This window comes from Procambarus clarkii, chromosome 87 (assembly GCF_040958095.1).
Source record: "Procambarus clarkii isolate CNS0578487 chromosome 87, FALCON_Pclarkii_2.0, whole genome shotgun sequence".
In the NCBI taxonomy this organism is placed as follows: Eukaryota; Metazoa; Arthropoda; class Malacostraca; order Decapoda; family Cambaridae; genus Procambarus; species Procambarus clarkii.
In genome coordinates this window covers 7,019,022-7,046,143 of record NC_091236.1, presented here as the reverse complement: position 1 = coordinate 7,046,143, position 27,122 = coordinate 7,019,022, and the positions used below count along the sequence as shown (strand labels likewise).

At 47.0% G+C, this 27,122-nt stretch overlaps 1 protein-coding gene across 2 annotated transcripts in view; it reads left to right on the top strand.

Moving 5' to 3' along the window:
• The window catches only part of CASK (peripheral plasma membrane protein CASK), a 942,297-nt gene that overhangs the window by 117,712 nt on the left and 797,463 nt on the right, over window positions 1–27,122 (top strand). The gene's annotated exons all lie outside the window — the stretch shown is intronic.

Genomic DNA, 27,122 nt, shown 5'->3' with positions numbered 1-27,122 from the left:
AGGAACCTTCCATACTGATAACGGGAACTTTATATAATTCCCGGATTAAGATATAACGAGGAAAAATATGCAATAAAGGGAAAATGATATAATTAAAGGAAATACGATACTGCTGGTATAAGAACATTATTTAATTTTGGGAAACATTATATACAAACAGTATGATGAGGGTGGCATTCTATTACGAATACATTATATTTGGCCTTAAAAATTAAGTCAAATACTAGTTGCTACATTTTTCGTAGAGTCCAAACATTATTCACTGACTTTAGTGTGTATCCAGGCAGTGATGACAAATGTGAAGGGCCTCTCTTCGTGTGTAGTTAAAAAAAAAAATTACGTAATATCGTTATCATTCTTATCCAACTTTGGTAAAATATATGATTAAGTTCGGTAATATCGACACTTATGTTTATCATACATAAATCAAGTGACCAATTTGACTTTTCTGGACTTCATTGTTATATGTATGTATGTATGTATGTATGTATGTATGTATGTATGTATGTATGTATGTATGTATGTATGTATGTATGTATGTAACTGTTCACCGCCGAGGACGACAGCTGAATGACCATTCCTGGCAGAAAGCTAACACACCAATCCATTTTTATATGTTGAAAATAAAGTTTGGTAAGCAATATTTGAGAGGCATTGTGAGCAACATTCGACAACTTTATTCCGCGGTAAAACTCACATTCCCTCGACCTGTTAATCCAGGGAGGGAAGGTCGTCATCACTGGGTCACTTTATTGATACTAAAGTTTTTTTGTATAACGTATTCACTGAAAAAAATGACAAGTTTGTCCTTCAAGGAGCGAATACATCTCGAGAATATATTTATATTACAGGATAGCCGCACAGACTGATGAAAATAACCTGTTTACTCAAAAGTTCTTATAGAGCAAAGGAACCAATTTCTTGGGCGTGGAAAAAATCGTGTTTAAAAAAAACGTATATCGCAGAAAGAACCATTATAGATCTTTCAAAAAGCTTATTACACGGCTCGCCATCGGCTGCAAGAGGAGAAAAACTGTGAAAAGGGACGCAGCTTCAAGTGCCTGATCCTGACACGCTGCTCTGATACTAAACTCAATTAAAATTTAAATCAGAGTTTTGGGTAAACTTGTAAGGGCCGGGTGTAATTACGAACCCAGTTATATTACGACCCGTTTTCCTTAAGCCATGCTCTTATCATGAACCCTCTTGACCAACCCACTGGACGCATCGTTCTACGATAGTGATGACGGTGATGTTACCAAAGATAGTGATGATGACGACTATAGTGATGTACGGGCAGTAGTCAGCATCATCATCACATCATCACGGCCTCAGTAAGCCTGCCTTGAAGCAGCTAGGCTAGTGAGGCCGTGAGAATAATGCCGTCTTCGCTAGAAATTCATTCTAAAAAATTTAATTAACACATTTAGGTACATCTGCATTTGTGCAGCTACCCTAGACTATATGCAGTACAGCGTCTCATAAAGCTAGCTAAGCGATGACAAAATCCCCATCACACAGGATGGTTAGGCATACAAAGGCACTTGATAAGTAGTCTGCACTGGCAGACTAAAGAAAAACCATGAATTGCCTGGCGTATTTTATGATAATGGGGCCGAGGATGGAGTATTGATCTGGGTTGTCCTGTTGGTCAGTCCCAGGAGCCGCTCCTGGGACGTCTCCTCGCGTCGCCGCGCCGTAAACCTCCCCGAACACCGGGACCAACCAAAGCTGTTCCCGCCAAACACACCGAAACTACGACGTTGGTACAACGTTCGAACAAGTTTTAACACCTCCTAACTAGTTATAACAACCAATATAGCAAGTTGTAACAACGTTCTAATACGTCATAAACACGTTAAGCCAAGATGTAACAACTTTATTACAAGTTGTAACAAGCGGAAAATAGGGACAGTTTCGGTATGTGTTTCCAGGGTTCTGATGTAACCTGTGTGACTGTGACTCTGCAGAGGGCCAGTTTAAGAACCTTACCTTGAGGTTACTGTGAGATGATTTCGGGGCTTAGCGTCCCCGCGGCCCGGTCCTCGACCAGGCCTCCTGGTTGCTGGACTGGTCATCCAGGCTGTTGGACGTGGCTTCTCGCAGCTTGACCTATGAGTCACAGTCTGGTTGATCAGGTATCCTTTGGAGGTGCTTATCCAGTTCTCTCTTGAACACTGTGAGGGGTCGGCCAGTTATGCCCCTTATGTGTAGTGGAAGCGTGTTGAACAGTCTCGGCCCTCTGATGTTGATAGTTCTCTCTTGAACACTGTGAGGGGTCGGCCAGTTATGTCCCTTATGTGTAGTGGAAGCGTGTTGAACAGTCTCGGCCCTCTGATGTTGATAGTTCTCTCTTGAACACTGTGAGGGGTCGGCCAGTTATGCCCCTTATGTGTAGTGGAAGCGTGTTGAACAGTCTCGGCCCTCTGATGTTGATAGTTCTCTCTTGAACACTGTGAGGGGTCGGCCAGTTATGTCCCTTATGTGTAGTGGAAGCGTGTTGAACAGTCTCGGCCCTCTGATGTTGATAGAATTCACTAGAATTCTTACCCTCACAAGAATTGTATTGATGTTCACAGGCAAATGCTTAACACACATCTAAACGACCTTGAGTAACTAATGGCTAGTCGCTCATCATTTCTAGATGGGGTTTCAAAGCTTTGTAAACATTTTAACAAGCTTAAACTGAATTGTGACTCTCGCTTCAGCTGGCCTCGGGCCGGGCTTGGGGAGTAGAAGAACTTCCAGAACCCCATCAACCAGGTATCAACCAGGTATTGCTTCTTTACGAGGCAACAAGGCTACCGTTCTCAGCTGGAAGGAAGAGCTGGGGATACAGAGCATTCATACTGATAGCAACACAGGAAGTTGAACTGGAATCAAAACAGTTTGGCTGAACACACGAATCTCTGAGACATTGCGTAGAGAAACTCAAACATGAAGCGAGGGATAGGTTAGCTTTTGGGAGTTAATTATTACCATTCAAGTAACAGAGATATTCGTAAATATTCATTGACCGTGGTAGTGGTAAGTGGGTAGAGGAAGGGGCGTACCTCCAGCCTCAGGTTGCAGAGCTAAGAGCTAACATTACCAGACGCTGGAGTGAAGAGAAGCAGTTGCGTGGACCTTATGAGACCGGGCATAGAGTTGACTCTGCCGTAACGTACCAACAGCTTGGTAGATAACTACAAGTAGATGAACACAAGTAGAAAAGCGGACGCACTCACTCATTCACTTTCTTCTCCTTCCCTCACTCTCCCCTTCTCTCACTCCCGTTCCTCCACCGGGAAAGAAAACTACTCAGCGCTATTCCCTCCGCTAGCAGGAAACGTTTGTATGGTAAACACGATGGTGGCGTGAAGCGTGCAGCGTAGAGTTGCTTGTTCAGCGGGTGAACTGTACACTCCCGACCTTCACGGCGTCAGATGTACATAATAAAGGGGGGGGGGAGGGAGTACACTCATCTTGTTTTTACTGGAATAAACTCTAGCTCCTGGACTTGCTTCTTATCCTTTGATCACTTATTCATTTCCTGTCCATTTGATTCTATCATACTTCCTTTTGAGTCCATCGCTAGCTTATTTCATTGTAATATTATTTCACTCTTCTTTCGCTATACTTTTTTCGCTGTGTTGTTCTTCCACAATGCTGTTCTTTCGCCATTCTGTTCTTTCACTCTGCTGTTCCTCAGACTTATCTGAATATTCGACATAGGCTTACATGCCCTCTCTTCGGCACCATGCCGAGAAGTCTTTGTCCATCCTGTCCACCAATTCTTTAGTACCTTCTACGTCGTGGTCACATCTTCACTGCTTCATCAAGTTGCAAGGACGGCATTCCATCTTCGAACGCCGTCTTCATATCCCTTCTGTCTTAACCTGGTTGATACCTGGTTGATGCCTGGTTGATGGGGTTCTGAGAGTTCTTCTACTCTCCAAGCCCGGCCCGAGGCCAGGCTTGACGTGTGAGAGTTTGGTCCACCAGGCTGTTGCTTGGAGCGGCCCGCAGGCCCACATACCCACCACAGCCCGGTTGTTCCTAAAGCCCGGTTGTTCCAGGTTGTTCCTGGAAATAACTTGACCCACATTCTCACTCGTCAGGTCATGAGAGGTTCAGTTCATTAACATTTTATCGTAATTCATTTTTGTTTTATACAGATCCAATTTTTTTGGATCTTATTTGTCCACTGGACTTGAGGAGGACTTATTCAAGTCCTCCTTGAGTAAGGATTATTCCTTGAGTAATCCTAGTTGCTCAAGGGTTACTTTGTGGGTCGGTTTTTCCCAAGCATTCCGTTCCCGTTACATTAGAGGGTCGTACCTGGTAGGTCATCAGAGGGTCGTACCTGGTAGGTCATCAGAGGGTCGTACTTGGTAGGTCATCAGAGGGTCGTACCTGGTAGGTCATCAGAGGGTCGTACTTGGTAGGTCATCAGAGGGTCGTACCTGGTAGGTCATCAGAGGGTCGTACTTGGTAGGTCATCAGAGGGTCGTACTTGGTAGGTCATCAGAGGGTCGTACCTGGTAGGTCATCAGAGGGTCGTACTTGGTAGGTCATCAGAGGGTCGTACCTGGTAGGTCATCAGAGGGTCGTGTCAGGCAGGCCATCAGAGCGCCGTGTCAGGCAGACCATCAGAGCGTCGTGTCAGGCAGGCCATCAGAGCGCCGTGTCAGGCAGACCATCAGAGCGCCGTGTCAGGCAGGCCATCAGAGCGCCGTGTCAGGTCATCCAGAAATCAGAGCCAAGTTTTAATCGAGTTTCATTGTCGCCTGACGAGCCTTGACAGGTTGTGCTTACAGCGTCATTACTTGTAGCGCTATTTGTCTTGCAAAGTTTTACGCTTTCTGATTTTATAATTGATATTTGACTTCTGTACTGAGAATACTCGAGTATAGTGTCTTCTGTCATATGTCAGGGCTCGAGTATAGGGTCTTCTGTCATATGTCAGGGCTCGAGTATAGGGTCTTCTATCATATGTCAGGGCTCAAGTATAGGGTCTTCTGTCATATGTCAGGGCTCGAGTATAGGGTCTTCTGTCATATGTCAGGGCTCGAGTATAGGGTCCTTTGTCATATGTCAGGGCTCGAGTATAAGGTCCTTTGTCATGTCAGGGCTCGAGTATAGGGTCCTTTGTCATATGTCAGGGCTCGAGTATAGGGTCTTCTGTCATATGTCAGGGCTCGAGTATAGGGTCCTTTGTCATATGTCAGGGCTCGAGTATAAGGTCCTTTGTCATGTCAGGGCTCGAGTATAGGGTCTTCTGTCATATGTCAGGGCTCGAGTATAGGGTCTTCTGTCATATGTCAGGGCTCGAGTATAGGGTCTTCTATCATATGTCAGGGCTCAAGTATAGGGTCTTCTGTCATATGTCAGGGCTCGAGTATAGGGTCTTCTGTCATATGTCAGGGCTTGAGTATAGGGTCCTTTGTCATATGTCAGGGCTCGAGTATAGGGTCTTCTATCATATGTCAGGGCTCGAGTATAGAGTCTTCTGTCATATGTCAGGGCTCGAGTATAGGGTCTTCTGTCATATGTCAGGGCTCGAGTATAGGGTCCTTTGTCATATGTCAGGGCTCGAGTATAAGGTCCTTTGTCATGTCAGGGCTCGAGTATAGGGTCCTTTGTCATATGTCAGGGCTCGAGTATAGGGTCCTTTGTCATATGTCAGGGCTCGAGTATAGGGTCTTCTGTCATATGTCAGGGCTCGAGTATAGGGTCTAATATCATATGTCAGGGCTCGAGTATAGGGTCTTCTATCATATGTCAGGGCTCGAGTATAGGGTCCTTTGTCATATGTCAGGGCTCGAGTATAGGGTCTTCTGTCATATGTCAGGGCTCGAGTATAGGGTCTTCTGTCATATGTCAGGGCTCGAGTATAGGGTCTTCTGTCATATGTCAGGGCTCGAGTATAGGGTCTAATATCATATGTCAGGGCTCGAGTATAGGGTCTAATATCATATGTCAGGGGATTCCCAAAACTTAAGTGCAATAACACTAATATTTTTGCTCAACTGTGCCATATGAAATTTTAAATAAAAATATTTAGATATTCGCAAAATTGCAAAAAGTACGAAGTCGAATTTGGCAGAAATTGCACAGTAAGGCCGTTGAAAAGTAGAAGTGCTAAGATAAGAAACAATGTTTATGAACATTAAGGCGCGAGAACTTTTCAACATTCCCCATAAACACTGTCCAACCACTTGGGCTGGACGGTAGAGCGACGGTCTCGCTTCATGCAGGTAGGCGTTCAATCCCCGACCGTCCAAGTGGTTGGGCACCATTCCTTCCATCCGTCCCATCCCAAATCCTTATCCTGATCCCTTTCAAGTGCTATATAGTCGTAGTGGCTTTGCACTTTCCCTTGATCATTCAGTTCAACTCCCCTAAACACTAGGGGCATACAATTAGCCGACCTCTCACAGTGTTCCCTGAACACCTGGGAAGAAGACTATCCACTAGGAGGCCTGGTCGAGGCCTGGTCGAGGCCTGGTCGAAACCTGGTCGAGGCCTGGTCGAAGCCTGGTTGAGGCCTGGTTGAGGCCTGGTCGAGGCCTGGTCGAGGCCCAGCCGCAGGGACACTGATCATGTGAGTCACCTTGTGGTAACACTGTACTTCTGAGAAACATTGTGGTAACACTGTGTACTCGTGGTAACGTAAAGGTGAGCAGACATGATTGATGGTAACTTCGCCACTCTGACAATAACATCCCATGTGAAGGTGAGCTTATATCAACCAGGTAACCAGGAGGATGTGGAAAAGTACTGGAGCAAGCACAGTACCCTGGAGGACTGAGCTCTTCACGGTTGATGGTCCGGATTTTAGTTTGTTGACTATTACACATTGGGTTCTATTAGTCAGAACAGTGACTAATAGCTGGAGAGGTAATTTGGAGAAAAAACTCAATGTGGACAACATACCAAGGGGTAACCGGTTGGGAGTTGACCCGTTCAGCACAGCGACTGGGGTGTATCCTGCAACCCGTCATCTCACCAATACGTCACATTTTTGTACGGAATTGACCAATCCGATATAAACTCGACATATTAGTATGAATTAAAGCAGTGTAACATTAACGTTATCTGTCTCGGCCTCGATAGGTTAGTTAGGTTGCTTGGGTTTGTATGTTTCTGGTTAGATAAAGCTGTTGTGTTTTCTAATGACTGTCAGTTGTAGAGGGCGGACTGTAACATGAACGAATACAGAATGCGTCAAGTATCATGCAGGTACATAAGATTCAGGAGATGCTGCGAGAGAAATATTATAGTTTTGAAACGGTAGCTCAGAAAGAGAATTATTCATAGCATAAAAGTTGACTCGACAAATTCGTTGAAAATACAAATAGCAAGAAAATTTTAATATTTTCATAAGCCGGAGAGATGCATCTGCCTTCTGATCCTACGTTGTTCTGATAGAAATGGTAATTTGTGTTTTCTTAACAGATAAGTGTCGTTAACCAAGAGGTCCCCCCCCCTCTCTCTCTCTCTCTCTCTCTCTCTCTCTCTCTCTCTCTCTCTCTCTCTCTCTCTCTCTCTCTCTCTCTCTCTCTCTCTCTCTCTCTCTCTCTCTCTCTCTCTCTATCTCTCTCTCTCTCTCTCTCTCTCTCTCTCTCTCTCTCTCTCTCTCTCACACTCTCTCTCTCTCTCTCTCTCTCTCTCTCTCTCTCTCTCTCTCTCTCTCTCTCTCTCTCTCTCTCTCTCTCTCTCTCTCTCTCTCTCTCTCTCTCTCTCTCTCTCTCTCTCTCTCTCTCTCTCTCTCTCTCTCTCTCTCTCTCTCTCTCACACTCTCTCTCTCTCTCTCTCTCTCTCTCTCTCTCTCTCTCTCTCTCTCTCTCTCTCTCTCTCTCTCTCTCTCTCTCTCTCTCTCTCTCTCTCCCTCTCCCTCTCCCTCTCCTACAAGAGGGGAGCAAATAGACAAGTTCCTGCCAGAGGAGGTGGTGAATCAGCTAGGATGTGTTGGATGTGTGCGGCGGGCAGCTCCTAGAGTAAAAACTCTGGGAACCTGCTAAAAGTAAGGCAATGATGAAATAATTATGTTAAAGGTCGATGCTGCAGGCACAGGTATGTGAAGGAGACCATATTGAATACTTCATACCCAAGACTCTACTACAAATTAGAGGTATTGTCAGGCAACATCACCGTGACAAGATAACTGAGGAAAGGAGGATAGAAGCACAAACCAGTGAATCTGTACGCTGGTACAACATGGTAGCAGCTGGCAATCCCAATCATTATGGATGAAAAGGAGGAGGACGAGGGAGAGAATCAGTTATAGCGAGAATCCGTCTTGGATACAAATATCCATGGAGATACGGAATGGAGACAATAGTTGATCAGCGAAGTTGCAGAATCTGTGGTGAGAGTGATGGACACCGCCTTAACCACTATCTACGTGAATGTGAACACCTGAGAGACATTAGAAATATGTGTAGAATAATAAACCCCACATTGTTTGAGTTAGGAACACACTATTTGTCAAATATTGATACTGTTCTTAAAAGATTCCCCCATTTTGCACCCGCAAGATAACTTGAGCTTTTAAGGGTTGACAGATGTTAATCTTCTTGTTTGAGGAGCAGTTCACTTGAGACAGTTAAGCAAGTCCCAGCTGTGTCTGGGTACAAGTGACAAGATGAACAAGCCGGCGGGTTTTCTTCCTATTGGGGAGTGTTGTACATGCTGCTATGGCGGTATGTCCACTCACAGGATTAGTGACGCTGCCCAATACTGTCACTATGGCGGTGTGTCCACTCACAGGATGAGTGGCGCTGCCCAATACTGTCACTATGGCGGTGTGTCCACTCACAGGATGAGTGGCGCTGCCCAATACTGTCACTATTGCGGTGTGTCCACTCACAGGATGAGTGGCGCTGCCCAATACTGTCACTATGGCGGTGTCCACTCACAGGATGAGTGGCGCTGCCCAATACTGTCACTATGGCGGTGTGTCCACTCACAGGATGAGTGGCGCTGCCCAATACTGTCACTATGGCGGTGTGTCCACTCACAAGATGAGTGGCGCTGCCCAATACTGTCACTATGGCGGTGTGTCCACTCACAGGATGAGTGGCGCTGCCCAATACTGTCACTATGGCGGTGTGTCCACTCACAGGATGAGTGGCGGTGCCCAATACTGTCACTATGGCGGTGTGTCCACTCACAGGATGAGTGACGCTGCCCAATACTGTCACTATGGTGGTGTGTCCACTCACAGGATGAGTGGCGCTGCCCAATACTGTCACTATGGCGGTGTGTCCACTCACAGGATGAGTGGCACTGCCCAATACTGTCACTATGGCGGTGTGTCCACTCACAGGATGGGTGGCGCTGCCCAATACTGTCACTATGGCGGTGTGTTCACTCACAGGATGGGTGGCGCTGCCCAATACTGTCACTATGGCGGTGTGTCCACTCACAGGATGAGTGGCGCTGCCCAATACTGTCACTATGGCGGTGTGTCCACTCACAGGATGGGTGGCGCTGCCCAATACTGTCACTATGGCGGTGTGTCCACTCACAGGATGGGTGGTACTGCCCAATACTGTCACTATGGCGGTGTGTCCACTCACAGGATGAGTGGCACTGCCCAATACTGTCACTATGGCGGTGTGTCCACTCACAGGATGGGTGGCGCTGCCCAATACTGTCACTATGGCGGTGTGTTCACTCACAGGATGGGTGGCGCTGCCCAATACTGTCACTATGGCGGTGTGTCCACTCACAGGATGAGTGGCGCTGCCCAATAAACTCGCCCCTCGGGGCAAAATTTAAAAATTAAAAAAAGAAAATCTGAGTATCAGGGGTTCGATCCTGCGGCTATGTTACCGTAATGTTTATTGTTGATGTTAAACATGAATCCTCTGGCCAACCAGCAGTAATAGGTACATGGGAGTTTAACAGCTGTGGGGTTTATCCCGATTTGGTTAGTAGTCAGCTTAGTAGATATGACAGAGTAAATAGTTCCCGAGTCATTACATTAGACAAATAGCTGTTGTAAAGGCAGGGGTCCAACAGCTAAAATCTCGATCCTTTAGGCACAAATAGGTTATCTTGAGATGATTTCGGGGCTTTAGTATCCCCGCGGCCCGGTCCTCGACCAGGCCTCCACCCCCCAGGAAGCAGCCCGTGACAGCTGACCAACACCCAGGTACCTATTTACTGCTAGGTAACAGGGGCATAGGGTGAAAGAAACTCTGCCCATTGTTTCTCGCCGGCGCCTGGGATCGAACCCAGGACCACATGATCACAAGTCCCGCGTGCTGTCCGCTCGGCCGACCGGCCCCTGAACACACACTTGAAAAGGTACAGAAGTTGGCAGTGAGGCAACTACTAAGAACTTCGTGGGATGAGGCCTGAGGAAAGTTTGAGGAAACTGGACGTAACGACGCTAGAAAAAGCAAGAGAGGAAGACAAACACACCAGCGTCACTGACGTGCGTCCCCTGCAAAGTACAGCGAAAAAATAGAAAAAAAGGAGAGGACAAACTTCATGGCTTGAGAGGCAGCAGAGGCGCCATGAGGCCAAGTCGCTCCCGAGGAACCTGATATAGTTGTAAGAGTCACAAAGATAAGGAGGAAAAGAGGGGGAGAGAGAGAGAGATAGGGGGGGGGGTACGGGCGCGGGAGAGAGAGAGACAGAGAGAAAGAGGGGGGGGGGTAAGGGCGCGGGAGAGAGAGAGACAGAGAGAAAGAGGGGGGGGGTAAGGGAGGGAGAGAGAGAGAGAGAGAGAGAGAGAGAGGTAAGGGAGAGAGAGAGAGGTAAGGGAGAGAGAGAGAGAGAGAGAGAGAGAGAGAGAGAGAGAGAGAGAGAGAGAGAGAGAGAGAGAGAGAGAGAGAGAGAGAGAGAGAGAGAGAGGGGTAAGGGAGAGAGAGAGAGAGAGAGAGAGGTAAGGGAGAGAGAGAGAGAGAGAGGGGGGGGGCCGAGTAGATTGCTTATTCTTAAATTGTTTAAAAACTCTTGGCATGTTCCCGAAATATACAGATTCACGACATTTATTTATTTATATATACAAGAGTTCTTACAGTCTTGTACAGCCACTAATACTCGTAGCGTTCCGAGCAGGTCCTTAATCCTGTGGTCCCTGGAATACCACCCGCCACATCGTTTAACAACCAGGTACCCATTTTACCCTTGGGTAAACAGAGGCTACAGTTAAGGATTGACGCCCAGTAAATCCTCCTCGGCCAGGATACGAACCCAGGACAAAGCGCTCGCGAAACGCCAGGCGAGTGTCTTAACCACTACACCACCTGGGCTGCCAATATAAGCTGGCTGGAATCACTGAGAAGATCGACACAGGGTGCAGTCGCACCTCCACAGATCTCCAGTATCGGCTATTGATACTGATAATGGCTCCAAAGGGCCACCACTTACGGGCTATTCATGCCCGTGCCACCTTTTGCGTGGCTTAATCTTTATCAATCACTGAGAAGATACTAGACTAGGTAGAAGTACTTTACTGACTGGAATCAGATGAATCACTCATTACTGGATGGAATAGAAAATTAAACAGTTTCCGTTGTCAGAAATACACAAATCTGTCACACACTGATATTCTCAAGTGCCCCAAAACCTTATGGAGTTCTGGAGTATATCATGAAGATGATATATGAAAATGACACAAAGTAAATGTTTTTAATTACGTTGATAGAAAGTGCGTTGATAACCTGATCAGTGTTAAAAACGCGTAACCAACTACAAGGTTACAGTGTTCACTGAAATATATTATTTACAGAACGTGCACTGCGTTCTTATTTACAGACACTAGACAATCCATACATGTGCATTGGGCTTAAATCACACCCCAAATTGTCTACATTCCAAACATGTTTAATCTTATATTGAAACACTCGTACTGATCCTTATAGCTATGTTACTGGTAATTTGATCCATTAAATCTATAACTCTGTTTCCAAACCAGTATTTACCCGGGGCTTTCCTAAATATAAACTTGTACGATTTGTGTCCACTGCTTCCTAAAACGCAGTCAACTCTTCAGCAAGTTATCGTTCGCCGTTTGAGTTATATTTGAATTACAAAGCGATTCAGAGTTACATTTCCATGTTTTGATATATTTGGGTTCATCCTTCACTGGTCTTCAGCAGCTCATCAACTACACATCTTAGACTCGATTCATCTGTTGTCGTCATAAGATATATTTTCCCTTCGTTCGCGGCTGAAAAAGAATCCAACAGTGATATTCGTCTTCATCCAGAACTTTAACGATCAACATTTAACAACAGTCTACCACCTCAGTTCATGGTCAATGGTCTCTGTATTGACATTGTTGCATGCTATCTTAAGGCTAGAGGGCGCTTACCATCTAGCATCTGGTTTCTCAATTAACGTTGCATAGACATATTCTCCAGATACATAAAACTTTGACCATAACAGACCATTGTTTGCTTTACTGACAAGTTTCTCTGTTATTTTCCCTGCTCTTTCTGTAGCTATTCTGCCATTCACTTTACTAATTACACTTTGCAGATTAATGCCTCAATAATCATTAACACGTTCACCCTTTTATGCTTTGGTACACAATTCATTATATAATCTGGCACTGTGGCTCTTTCTGGTAAATCTTGTACATCCATTTCATTCCCCCTCTCCCTACTGCATTTAATCATTTCAGCTGCATGTACCTCTTCCACGCCTGCAGTATCCTCTCATTTCAGCTGCAACATTGTATGAAGGGATGCATCAGTGTAGAAGCGACCTCTCACGTGCAGACTCATATATTTGTCAATTCTTCCGTCGACTTCATATCATTGAAAGCCGCAGATGCAGGCGATGAGTCACAATAACGTGGCTAAAGTATGTTGACCAGACCACACACTAGAAGGTGAAAGGACGACGACGTTTCGGTCCGTCCTGGACCATTCTCAAGTCGATTATGAGAATGTTCTTAGCCCCACAATCGACTTGAGAATGGTCCAGGACGGACCGAAACGTCGTCGTCCTTTCACCTTCTAGTGTGTGGTCTGGTCAACAGTCGCAGATAATGTTTACCTGTCGTGGATACTTCTTTAAGGATATCTTTAATGGTTAGTAATGAACCTCGTCCGTAGCTGATTATTTGTTAAGGGAGAATGTGGCCTGCATTAAAGCCGAGGATTACTCGCTGCTTGTAATAATTGCTTCAGAATTATCGTCCCGTTTTTTATAGTTTGTGGTTAACCGGATACCTGATCAACCAGGCTGTGACTCATACGTCAGGCTGCGAGCAGCCGCGTCCAACTGCCTGGTTGATCAGTTCAGCAACCAGGAGGCCTGGTCGATGACCGGGCCGCGGGGACGCTAAGCCCCGAAAACTCCTCAAGGTAACCTCAAGGTGGTTTATTTTGTTTGATGTTTGTAATCAGCGTTTTATATCTATTCTCTCATTGTCTCTGCTTGTTATACCTTTAATTTATATAGTAATTTCTAGTTCTCTTCATAGTTCATAATAGGTGGTTTAGATCCATTATCATGATGAGCACCGTGCTCTGAGCCCCAGTGAGCTCTGCTCTGAGCCCCAGTGAGCTCTGCTCTGAGCCCCAGTGAGCTCTGTTCTGAGCCCCAGTGAGCTCTGTTCTGAGCCCCAGTGAGCTCTGCTCTGAGCCCCAGTGAGCTCTGCTCTGAGCCCCAGTGAGCTCTGCTCTGAGCCCCAGTGAGCTCTGTGCTCTGTGCCCCAGTGAGCTCTGTGCTCTGTGTTCTGAGCCCCAGTGAGCCAAGTCTTGATCCCTCTAATGTTTACACTGTGTTTAATTGTGTTTATGTCACCACGACATTTATCCAAGGAAATGACAGAGAAATCCTGCTATATTCCCCGGTTACCTTATTGACGCCAAACCCATAAGCGGACTGATTCACACACTCTTCCAGGCTTGCCATATGATTTTGACAAGTATAAGTAGCCACACTTCCTACTGCACACTTTCAAAGCTGGACATGCGTACGAGTCCTCAGAGTGCACGTTACAGTAAATGAGAAGCCAAGATCGTATTTATCTTCCGGACCTGAAGAGTGCTCCAGGATGAATAGCTTCCGCCTTTTAAATTGTGGATACATGCAGATTGATGAGTTACTCCATGGCTTCCATCCTTCCATCTCGTTGAAAGGCTGGAGAGGCAAGCTCGTGCCATCACTCTGTAAAGCTCCAAGCTAGACCCGCAGCCCTGGCCTACTTTATCACAATGTTATCCACACTATCGATGTGGATATGTGATGGATATGGGAGCTTGCGGGTCACATTAGCCTTATCCAGTTATCAAAAGACAGACACGGCTCCAGGCTGCGCCTTGAGTGTCGAGCTTACCAAACCATGTACAGGTACCGTGTACATGTAACATGGATGTGTACTTAGACTTGTGGATTGTCACCAGATACCGACGTGGCGCTCCAGGAAAGGTCTGTAATGCCAGAGGGAGAAGATATGACTTTGAGACCTGGGGCCAGATTCACGAAGCTGTTACGCAAGCACTTACGAACCTGTCCATCTTTTCTCAATCTTTGGCGGCTGTGTTTACAATTATTAAACAGTTAATGAGCTCCGAAGCATCAGGAGGCTGTTTATAACAATAACAACAGTTGATTATGAAGTTTTCATGCTTGTAAACTGTTTAATAAATGTAACCAAAGCCGTCAAAGATTGAGGAAAGATGTACTCGTTCGTAAGTGCTTGCGTAACTGCTTCGTGAATCTGGCCCCTGGACCAGGTTAGCCACCATCAGCACGTGCCCCCGCCAGCACGTGCCTCCGCCAGCACGTGCCTCCCACCAGCACGTGCCTCCCACCAGCACGTGCCCCGCCTCCCACCAGCACGTGCCTCCCACCAGCACGTGCCCCGCCTCCCACCAGCACGTGCCTCCCACCAGCACGTGCCTCCCACCAGCACGTGCCTCCCACCAGCACGTGCCTCCCACCAGCACGTGCCCCGCCTCCCACCAGCACGTGCCTCCCACCAGCACGTGCCTCCCACCAGCACGTGCCCCGCCTCCCACCAGCACGTGCCTCCCACCAGCACGTGCCTCCCACCAGCACGTGCCTCCCACCAGCACGTGCCCCGCCTCAATATCTGGCCACGGATGCAACTCCACAGTTTAATTAGTGACCTGAAGGAGGAACACCGGCGCTAAGAAATGGGTTATGATTGTCCCGAGTTTAATTGGAATATATGCTTGTCTGTTAGGTATTCTGGGCTGGTTTCGAAACCTCTGTTGGTGCTGTTGTTGCTCCTGTTGCTCTGGTGTTGCTCCTGTTGCTCTGTTGGTGCTGTTGTTGCGCCTGTTGCTCTGTTGTTGCTCCTGTTGCTCTGGTGTTGCTCCTGTTGCTCTGTTGGTGCTGTTGTTGCTCCTGTTGCTCTGTTGGTGCTGTTGTTGCTCCTGTTGCTCTGGTGTTGCTCCTGTTGCTCTGTTGGTGCTGTTGTTGCTCCTGTTGCTCTGGTGTTGCTCCTGTTGCTCTGTTGGTGCTGTTGTTGCTCCTGTTGCTCTGGTGTTGCTCCTGTTGCTCTGTTGGTGCTGTTGTTGCTCCTGTTGCTCTGGTGTTGCTCCTGTTGCTCTGTTGGTGCTCCTGTTGCTCTGGTGTTGCTCCTGTTGCTCTGTTGTTGATCCTGTTGCGCTGCTGCTGCTATTGTTTATCATTAGTTAATTTTGCCTTTGAAGGCTTGTTTATTGGGCAGCGTCACTCATCCTGTGAGTGGACACACCGCCATAGTGACAGTATTGGGCAGCGCCACTCATCCTGTGAGTGGACACACCGCCATAGTGACAGTATTGGGCAGCGCCACTCATCCTGTGAGTGAACACACCGCCATAGTGACAGTATTGGGCAGCGCCACCCATCCTGTGAGTGGACACACCACCATAGTGACAGTATTGGGCAGCGCCACTCATCCTGTGAGTGAACACACCGCCATAGTGACAGTATTGGGCAGCGCCACTCATCCTGTGAGTGGACACACCGCCATAGTGACAGTATTGGGCAGCGTCACTCATCCTGTGAGTGGACACACCGCCATAGTGACAGTATTGGGCAGCGCCACTCATCCTGTGAGTGGACACACCACCATAGTGACAGTATTGGGCAGCGACACTCATCCTGTGAGTGGACACACCGCCATAGTGACAGTATTGGGCAGCGCCACTCATCCTGTGAGTGGACACACCGCCATAGTGACAGTATTGGGCAGCGCCACTCATCCTGTGAGTGGACACACCGCCATAGTGACAGTATTGGGCAGCGCCACCCATCCTGTGAGTGGACACACCGCCATAGTGACAGTATTGGGCAGCGCCACTCATCCTGTGAGTGGACACACCGCCATAGTGACAGTATTGGGCAGCGCCACTCATCCTGTGAGTGAACACACCGCCATAGTGACAGTATTGGGCAGCGCCACTCATCCTGTGAGTGAACACACCGCCATAGTGACAGTATTGGGCAGCGCCACCCATCCTGTGAGTGGACACACCGCCATAGTGACAGTATTGGGCAGCGCCACCCATCCTGTGAGTGGACACACCGCCATAGTGACAGTATTGGGCAGCGCCACTCATCCTGTGAGTGGACACACCGCCATAGTGACAGTATTGGGCAGCGCCACCCATCCTGTGAGTGAACACACCGCCATAGTGACAGTATTGGGCAGCGCCACCCATCCTGTGAGTGGACACACCGCCATAGTGACAGTATTGGGCAGCGTCACTCATCCTGTGAGTGGACACACCGCCATAGTGACAGTATTGGGCAGCGCCACTCATCCTGTGAGTGGACACACCGCCATAGTGACAGTATTGGGCAGCGTCACTCATTCTGTGAGTGAACACACCACCATAGTGACAGTATTGGGCAGCGCCACTCATCCTGTGAGTGGACACACCGCCATAGTGACAGTATTGGGCAGCGCCACTCATCCTGTGAGTGGACACACCGCCATAGTGACAGTATTGGGCAGCGCCACTCATCCTGTGAGTGGACACACCGCCATAGTGACAGTATTGGGCAGCGCCACTCATCCTGTGAGTGAACACACCACCATAGTGACAGTATTGGGCAGCGCCACTCATCCTGTGAGTGAACACACCACCATAGTGACAGTATTGGGCAGCGTCACTCATCCTGTGAGTGGACACACCGCCATAGTGACAGTATTGGGCAGCGTCACTCATCCTGTGAGTGAACACACCACCATAGTGACAGTATTGGGCAGCGTCACTCATCCTGTGAGTGGACACACCGCCATAGTGACAGTATTGGGCAGCGTCACTCATCCTGTGAGTGGACACACCGCCATAGTGACAGTATTGGGCAGCGACACTCATCCTGTGAGTGGACACACCGCCATAGTGACAGTATTGGGCAGCGTCACTCATCCTGTGAGTGAACACACCGCCATAGTGACAGTATTGGGCAGCGTCACTCATCCTGTGAGTGAACACACCGCCATAGTGACAGTATTGGGCAGCGTCACTCATCCTGTGAGTGGACACACCACCATAGTGACAGTATTGGGCAGCGCCACTCATCCTGTGAGTGGACACACCACCATAGTGACAGTATTGGGCAGCGTCACTCATCCTGTGAGTGAACACACCGCCATAGTGACAGTATTGGGCAGCGTCACTCATCCTGTGAGTGGACACACCGCCATAGTGACAGTATTGGGCAGCGTCACTCATCCTGTGAGTGGACACACCGCCATAGTGACAGTATTGGGCAGCGTCACTCATCCTGTGAGTGGACACACCGCCATAGTGACAGTATTGGGCAGCGTCACTCATTCTGTGAGTGGACACACCGCCATAGTGACAGTATTGGGCAGCGTCACTCATTCTGTGAGTGGACACACCGCCATAGTGACAGTATTGGGCAGCGTCACTCATCCTGTGAGTGGACACACCGCCATAGTGACAGTATTGGGCAGCGCCACTCATCCTGTGAGTGGCCTGGTGGATAGCGCGCAGGACTCGTAATTCTGTGGCGCGGGTTCGATTCCCGCACGAGGCAGAAACAAATGGGCAAAGTTTCTTTCACCCTGAATGCCCCTGTTACCTAACAGTAAATAGGTACCTGGGAGTTAGTCAGCTGTCACGGGCTGCTTCCTGGGGGTGGAGGCCTGGTCGAGGACCGGGCCGCGGGGACACTAAAGCCCCGAAAACATCTCAAGATAACCTCAAGATAGATCCTGTGAGTGGACACACCGCCATAGTGACAGTATTGGGCAGCGTCACTCATCATGTGAGTAAACATACCACCATAGTGACAGTATTGGGTAGCGTCACTCATCATGTGAGTGGACACACCGCCATAGTGACAGTATTAGGCATCATCTGAATTATGATGTCTGACGACCTGACATTATGTGAACACAACCTAGCAAATATAGCGGCGGCCAGGAAAATGATAGGATGGATTATGAGAACGTTCACATCCAGAGACCCCACAGCAGTGTTAACACTACTTAAATCACTGGTGCTGTCCCGTCTGGAGTATTGCTCGGTACTCACTTCTCCCTTTCAGAGCAGGAGAGTTGTCTGAATTAGAGGGAATACAGAGAACAAATACGGCACGCATAGACACGATAAAAACATAAATTATTGGGACCGTCTCGAGAGTTCTCAAAATGTACTCTCTGGAAAGGAGACGAGAAAGGTATCAAATAATATATGGAAGATACTGGAGGGCCAAATCCCAAATTTACACAGTAGAATAACAACATACTGGAGCGATAGGTACGGAAGGAAATGCAGAATAGAACCAGTGAAGAGCAGCGGTGCCATAGACGCAATCAGAGAACACTGTCTGAACATCAGAGGTCCACAGCTGTTTAACATCCTCCCAGCAGGCATTAGAAATATTGCCGGATCGAAGGTGTATGTAGTCAAGAGGCACTTGGGCAGGTTCTTGCAAGAAGTGCCGGATCAACCAGACTGTAGTGGATATGGGGGCCTGCGGGCCGCTCAAAGCAACAACCTGTTGGATCAAGTTATCACAAGTCGAGCCTGACCCCTGGCCGGGCTCGACTTGTCTCACGTAGTCAGTGTAAAGCATTCTGAATGCCTCCTTACTTAGGTTTCTGAATGACGTTCTACCTGTTGTACGCTGCTGTCGTTATCCGATTTACATCTGCCTCAGAAGTTAGATTTGGTGTTTCATCCATACCTAGGTATCTTTCTCAAATCGTCACTTGTAGGTAGTTTCCCTTCATTGTGTATTGACCCTTTAGTCTCCTGTCACCTAGTCACATTTCCATAACTTTACACTTGCTCGTGTTGAACTCCAGTAGCCATTTCTTTGACCATCTCTGCAGCTTGTTCAAGTCCTCTTGGAGTATGCTACAAATCCTCATCTGTCACAATTCATCTCATTAATTTCGCGTCATCCGCGAACATCGACGTTTGTGTATGTGTGCGTGCGCGTGTATTCACCTAGTTGTATTCACCTAGTTGTGCTTGCGGGGGTTGAGCTCTGCTCTTTCGGCCCGCCTTTCAACTGTCAATCAATCAATTGCAACTAACTCTCCCCCCCCCCACACACATAAAGGAAGCAGCTCCGTAACAGCTGTCTAACTCCCAGGTACCTATTTACTGCTAGGTAACAGAGGCATCAAGGTGAAAGACACTTTGCCCATTTGTTTCTGCCTGGTCCGGGAATCGAACCCGGGCCTCAGAATTACGAGTCCTGCGCGTTGTCCGCGCAGCTACCAGACCCCCCCCCCCCTGATACGTGCGTGCGTGCGTGAGTTTAAATAATATAATGCACGACGGTAATGATCAAGAGAAAGAGCAGGACATGGAAGGAAGTAGAAACTGTGAAGAGGACGAAATGTAGTTAAGAGAAAGGAGATAAGGAGCAATAAAGGTCGGACATGATCTTTGGATTGGCAGATCAACGAAGTATTTCTGTCCGAGGGGTCCTCGAGGCCCCTCACGCTATTCTTAGACACTTTTAAGCCCTTCCTCGTCTCCCTTAAGGGACTGCTATATTAAGCTCGGCGTTCTTTGGTGCTTCTTGATTCCTGGGCGCATCACAGGGTCTATTTGGAGATAGGAATGTGAGATGGTCTCCACTTGGAGTCTGGGAATAGTCTTGGAGATCGGTTCATGAGACGCTCTGGGTTAGGTTTTGGACTATTAAAGTTTCCCTTAATTAGTTATGTCATGCGAATAGCTCTTTCTGCGTGTTGTAGGAGCTTGGGGAAGGGAAGGATGGTTAGTTGCCGGTTATGGCTAACGAACTCTGTGGTTGAGCGCTCTTACAGAAAAGCTGGGCTTATTGTCATTACATTCTCACGAACTGCTGAACTTTTGCATGGTTTTTGTTGACATATATAAGGTAACTGTAAACTGAATTTTTAATATGCATAGCAAATGAAGCTATTGGAGGCTGACTACCTAAATCTTTTGCCGTATGGGTACTTTACCTTGTGATGTTCACACTGCGGGTCTTTCAGAATAAATAATTTATATTTTCGACCACCATAAGCTTATTTAGTTTAAGTCATGCAGCCCCACTCACTAGTGAGTCACTGAAAGTTGATTTGATTGTTGCCCCCGAAGGCGGCTAGTTTATTGTCCACCCCATACTCATCCTGTGAGCGGTAGCGCAGAAGCATTACAGAGGGCACAAAAGGTCTTTATCAGACCTCATCTTAGATTATTACATAAACAGTTTCATCTATCCTTTACACCTTATAGTTACAAATGTCAGCTAGTTACAGAGAGTGTAAGTTGGAATCCTGGGAATGTCCGCCCCTTCCCCCCCCCCCTTCCTTGTGTTGGCGTACCTGAAGCTACCTTCCCTACTGGCTGTAGTGCCTACCACTGATTGTGGCGTAGCAGCAGTGCCAGACCTCAACCCCCCCCCTCCTCCCCTGACATCTCATCACATCCCTACCCCCCCCCCCCTCTCCTTTCTTCTCTGCTCCTGGCATATTCAATACAATTTTGTAAAGTTGGTCGGTGGTGTTTGGGCATGGTTGTTCCTTGGCTGCCTTGCCTTTTAACATTTATATTTCTAATCATTCTAAGACACGACTCTCCAACGTCAGCTTGTAGCAGCTGCCTCACACCTCCTCTCAACTCTTTTCTATATTTGCTCTTCGATTTTTGTGTGTAAGTCTTCATTACCTTTGTCCTCATTTTGTTCTTTATTAATCACTGTCGTCTTGTTTCCGTCGTATTTTCATTTCTTTTTAGTTGTTGTCCTGTCCCTTTAATATCCCACTTAAAATGCTTCCCCAACCTGAGCTGGACGGCACTGAACACTGTCCTCATTATGAAGAGGAAAGTTCACTTCCTGACTAAGAGCTGTCACGTTCCACCCTGCAACACAGCCAAGGAGGAGACCCCCAGTGACCAAAGTGACCCCAGTGACCAAAGTGACCCCAGTGACCAAAGTGACCCCAGTGACCAAAGTGACCCCAGTGACCCCAGTGACCCCGGCACACACAAGGAGCACACCCTTGCTCGTCCCAAGAGTAATGGGGTGAGTGGAGATTCTCTCCACCTGCTCACTTACATCTTGTAGGCTCTTCAGTTTTCAAAACAACCATAGAACTTAGTCAAGAATCTATTCTGAACAGTCAAGATAAAAGAAAAAGATCTCAAGATAAAACCTCAAGAAGTCAAATAGCTGACCAGGTAGCTATTTACTGCTAGATAAACAAAGAGATCAGGTGTTAGGTAAAATTGCCCAAAAGCTTCTGTCCTGCTGCGAGGATTGAACGCACGTTCCTCTGTTGTGTGCGGGCTTCTTAACCCATTGTGAATGAGTGAGAAGGGAGGGAAAAGGGATAGAGAATAGGGAAGGAGAAGGCAAGTAAAGCAGCTTTCGTTTGCCATTTGTCATTATTATTTTGTTAATTATTTTCTCATAAACATGGATAGATGCGTCTGGAACATGTTTCTGTATTTGTTTGCATCAAATTATTTTGTTTTCTTTCCTGTCCATGTATGTTTAGGTAAACACCTGGGTAATGTGTTATATGATCAAAATGCAGTAGTTACACCTTAAATTGTATTTCAAGGGTTTTCTATCACACGGAGAAATTCTGGAGCTCCAACAGCTGCTCTCCTGATGTTAAGTTTCCAGCGTCTTGGAAACTTTGCTGAGTTCCCAAACTTCCAGGAGACTTATCCGTGATGCCTGAATATGAAAACTAAATCTGCCGATGCATTATTTTACCATAATGTGCTGATTGTTAAATGGACTTTTTCCCTGTGATGGCTTAAGATCAATGAGACCATCTTGGGGTTGCGACAGGTGTGGGCTTCCTTACTCCTGTGTGTGTGTGTACTCACCTATCTGTATTCACCTATTTGTGCTTGCGGGGGTTGAGCTCTCTCTCTTTGGTCCCGCCTCTCAACTGGTGTACAGATTCCTGAGCCTACTTGGCTCTATCATATCTACATTTAAAACTGTGTATGGAGTCAGCCTCCATCACATCACTGCCTAATGCATTCCATCCGTTAACTACTCTGACACTGAAAAAGTTCCTTCTAACGTCTCTGTGGCTCATGTGGGTACTCAGTTTCCACCTGTGTCCCCTTGTTCGCGTCCCACCAGTGTTGAATAGTTTATCCTTGTTTACCTGGTCGATTCCCCTGAGGATTTTGTAGGTTGTGATCATGTCTCCCCTTACTCTTCTGTGTTCCAGTGTCGTAAGGTGCATTTCCCGCAGCCTTTCCTCGTAACTCATGCCTCCTAATTCTGGGACTAGTCTAGTGGCATACCTTTGGACTTTTTCCAGCTTCGTCTTGTGCTTGACAAGGTGTGTGTGTGTGTGTGTGTGTGTGTGTGTGTGTGTGTGTGTGTGTGTGTGTGTGTGTGTGTGTGTGTGTGTGTGTGTGTGTGTGGTCCTGAATTGTTTTTAAAATTCGTCTGACTTCCCAGCTGACATGTTGCAGTTGACATCGCAGCCGGCATCAAGGGAACGTGGTTAATATTTTTAATATTTTTAGTAAGCTTTTTCTCCTTGTGAGAGATGGCGTTCGTAAGGGCTTTTTGCTTTCCCTTGATGTAGTTTTAATCCCGCGGCCTCTTCAGATTACTTTAAGATGACGTTGTGATTTCAGTTAAAACTGTTCTCTGTGCTCGCATGACACAAGGGTCACTTTCCTGTAGCGGATCAACTGGCATTTTTTGCTAACAATTTCTTGCGGCTTATGAACTCTGGAAGAGTCTTTCCAGGATATTTTAAGGTATCCTTCCATGACCTCGCCCCGGGCATCCTTTAGCCGCTCCACAATCCTATGATCCTGCCATGGCTCCTCCACGTCACAGCCATGTCCATTGCATGCCCCAAAGATGCCTTAGCCACAGTTCTTGAATGCTCCGTAGAGTGCCTTGCGGACACTCTGGAGTCAGAAACATGGAGCTTTCTCTTATGCCCACTCATTCCCATTCTTCTACATGACTTTGTAGATCGATTGGCCAATGAGGCGTGCAGGAAAGAAAACTTTGATTACGACTTTGGACTATCTAATGCAGTTATTAGAAACATGCAAATTAAAGAAATTAATTCAGATTTAGAAGAACTAAGAAATGCCCAGAGACCTGAAAGCTGCAGTATTAAAAGTTATGACAAGTTTTGTAATAATAGGTATTTGTATGGTTAGCACAGTAACCGGACCAGGCAATGTGATGTAGTCATTGCGCGAATTCGCCTTGGCTATAGACGCATCTGGCAGGTTAGTGAGGCTGAGCCACTACCAGAATACTCAGATTGTAAACTCTGTGATAAACCTTTAATGTATTCACTAGAGCACTATATTGGTGAATGTGAAACCGTAAAGGACTTTAGACCTCCTGGCCTCTTGTACCACCAACTGTGTAACTATTTCATTGACTCAGGTGTTCTGGACGACATCCTAATAATTTATCCAAAATTTGCTTGTCCATTTTAAAGAATGAAGAACAATTTTTATTTATATTACTTCTAAGCAGTATTACTTATGAACCCATCCCTGCCCTTGTGTGGCTGTGCACAATAGAAAGTTGTTTTCACATATCCAAACATTAAAACATTGATTGTAACCATGATATATATGTGCTTCAGCCTACAGTTTAGACCTATTGTCTTGTGTATGACCCTCTGTCCTGCGTGACAGTGAATACCAGCATTATCCTCACTTTAATAAGACTTAATCGAAATCCTCAGATTAGGCAAAATTGTAAATAATTTTGTCAATAAAGATGTTAATAATAATAATAATAATAATTCGGTTTTGTTTCACGGCACACGAAGTTGAGGGTTTACCATAGTGTGTGTGTGTGTGTGTGTGTGTGTGTGTGTGTGTGTGTGTGTGTGTGTGTGTGTGTGTGTGTGTGTGTGTGTGTGTGTGTGCGCGCGTGCGCGCGCTTGTGTGCGGGCGCGTGTGCGTCCCAACATGACTGTAATGTTCTATCGTACTTGCTATTAAAACTGTGAATCGAGGTAACTTCCACAATTTCTGCTTCAAATGCATCCATTTGTCTACCATCCGCACTGAATACGATTATCTCATTGCATTTCTGCAACATTTATATTTCCAGTTTCCACCTGCGTCCCCTCGCTCTACCGGCAGTCATTTGGGAAAGTTGGGTCCTTCTTACAGTGTGGTTAGTTGAGCGTCCCCATAGCACTTATCTTGGGTTCCAGTCACCAAGCAAATCTTCCATCAGTCTTGATTTGTTATTATGCTTCACGAGGCTGGGATTCCATGCTGGTGCTGCATACATTCTTGTACAGCCACTAGTACGTGTAGCGTTTCGGGCAGGTCCCTGGAATACGATCCCCGCCGCGAAGAATCGTTTTTACAACTAAGTAACCATTTTACTGTTGGGTTAAACAGAGGCTACAGTTAAGGATTGGCGCCCAGTAAATCCTCCCCGGCCAGGATACGAACCCATGACAAAGCGCTCGCGGAACACCAGGCGAGTGTCTTACCACTACACCACGGAGACTACACCACGATTTTCTAGGGCTGACTTGATATATGCTGTGTATGATGTGAATTATTCCCTGCTTAGGTGCCTTGATGCTTATGATTATTCTGCCTATGTTTTTAGTCTCTTTCCTGTTGTACTCACCTAGTTGTGCTTGCGGGGGTTGAGCTCTGGCTCTTTGGCTCTCCGCCTGTTAACCATCTATCAACTGGTGTACAGATTCCTGAGGCTACTGGGCTCTATCATATCTACATTTGAAACTGTGTATGGAGTCAGCCTCCACCACATCACTTCCTAGTGCATTCCATTTACTAACTACTCTGACACTGAAAAAGTTCATTCTAATGTCTCTGTGGCTCATTTGGGTACTCAACTTCCACCTGTGTTCCCTTGTGCGTGTACCACCAGTGTTAAATAATTCTTTGTCCACCCCTGTCAATTCCCCTGAGAATTTTTTTATGTGGTGATCATGTCTCCCCGAGTTCTTCTGTCTTCCAGTGTCGTGAGGTGCATTTGCCGCACCCTTTCCTCGTAACTCATGCCTCTTTGTTCTGGGACTAGCCTGGTGGCATACCTCTGAACTTTTTCCAGCTTCGTCTTGTGTTTGACTAGGCATGGGCGCCATGCTGGAGCCCCATACTCCAGGATTGGTCTTACATACGTGGATAACAAGGTTCTGAGAGATTCCTTACACAAGTTTTTGAAAGCAGTTCTGATGTTAGCCAGCCTCGCATACGCCGCCGATGTTCTTCTTTTGATATGGGCTTACCACTCGTGCCCATTCCTATCACCACTCATGCCCATGCCTATCACCACTCACGTCCATTCCTATCACCACTCACGTCCACACCACTCATGCCCATTCCTATCACCACTCATGCCCATTCCTATCACCACTCATACCCATTCTTATCACCACTCATACCCATTCTTATCACCACTCACGTCCATTCCTATCACCACTCATGCCCATTCCTATCACCACTCATGCCCATTCCTATCACCACTCATGCCCATTCTTATCATCACTCATGCCCATTCTTATCACCACTCATGCCCATTCCTATCACCACTCACGTCCATTCCTATCACCACTCACGTCCATTCCTATCACCACTCATACCCATTCCTATCACCACTCATGCCCACCTGATTAATTCACATCCCTCCAGCCATCTTAATCCTCTTCTGGTTGTTTTAGCATCCCCGACCTGTTCCTCTTGTACGTCCTCCCTCGGCCCCTCTTCCTTCGCCTGTCCCTCATCACTTTACGGGCTCACCATAGCCCGTGCTACTTGGAACTTTTTGTTCCAGGTAGCGAATCTTAGACAACTCATCACAATAACATCTCTGCTGACTCGCTGATGAAATGCCTTTGTGTACTTCGAGACATTTTCAGTTCGCTTTGAATTTAGAAGCGAGGGATAGAGAGAATTTCCATTCTGGAGTCGGAAAATTCCCTTCTGAGATTTTGATCTGATCTTCGCTTAGGTGTTTGTTTTATGTTGCACCCGAGGTGTTGCAGACCTGGGACCGCTTGCGGTGTTGCAGACCTGGGACCGCTTGCGGTGTTGCAGACCTGGGACCGCTTGCGGTGTTGCAGACCTGGGACCGCTTGAGGTGTTGCAGACCTGGGACCGCTTGCGGTGTTGCAGACCTGGGACCGCTTGCGGTGTTGCAGACCTGGGACCGCTTGCGGTGTTGCAGACCTGGGACCGCTTGCGGTGTTGCAGACCTGGGACCGCTTGCGGTGTTGCAGACCTGGGACCGCTTGCGGTGTTGCAGACCTGGGACCGCTTGCGGTGTTGCAGACCTGGGACCGCTTGAGGTGTTTACATACTTCAGTTCCTGCGCCCCAGCACGTCTTAAAAACATGAGCACTGTAAATAAACATCGACTTTAGAAAATACTGTTTCGTCTCCTCGTAAGCACGGCCGTATTTAAGGCTCTATTCATCAGCTCTTTCATTAATCTTTATATTTTTTTCAACCTCAGTTTGTACAAAGACGCTGAATGTCCTTCAGAGTTAGTCTGATCTAAGATATCATAGTAAGGTAACGTGTTGGGAGCCTGGGTCGACCAGGGGGTGCAAAACCCCGCCTACCATGGACTCCGACCCATCAATGCCTGATTTAGTGGGTGTATATATATATATATATATATATATATATATATATATATATATATATATATATATATATATATATATATATATATAT